This window comes from Lontra canadensis, unplaced genomic scaffold (assembly GCF_010015895.1).
Source record: "Lontra canadensis isolate GAN:19392208 unplaced genomic scaffold, GSC_riverotter_1.0 scaffold3, whole genome shotgun sequence".
NCBI classification, from domain to species: Eukaryota; Metazoa; Chordata; class Mammalia; order Carnivora; family Mustelidae; genus Lontra; species Lontra canadensis.
This window is the reverse complement of record NW_022630997.1, coordinates 3,096,912-3,097,293: the sequence shown is the minus strand read 5'-3', so window position 1 is coordinate 3,097,293 and position 382 is coordinate 3,096,912.

Genomic DNA, 382 nt, shown 5'->3' with positions numbered 1-382 from the left:
CGAAGGCGCGGCGAGGCCAGCGGCCCGGCGGGCGCAGGAGGCTCGGCCGAGGCCGCGGCGCCGACTCCGTTCCACACTCGGCCGGGATCCAGGCCTCCGGGTTCCCAGGCGCTCGCCTCCCTCTGACGCACTTTAAAGAGTCTCCCCCCTTCCACCTCAGGGCGAGTAATAGCGACCAATCATCAAGCCATTTACCAGGCTTCGGAGGAAGCTGTTTATGTGATCCCCGCACTAATTAGGCTCATGAACTAACAAATCGTTTGCACAACTTGTGAAGAAGCGAACACTTCCATGGATTGTCCTTGGACTTAGGGCGCCCTGCCCGCCTTTTGCAGAGGAGAGAAAACTTTTTTTTGCCTCCCCCGAGAAACTCCCCCCCCCC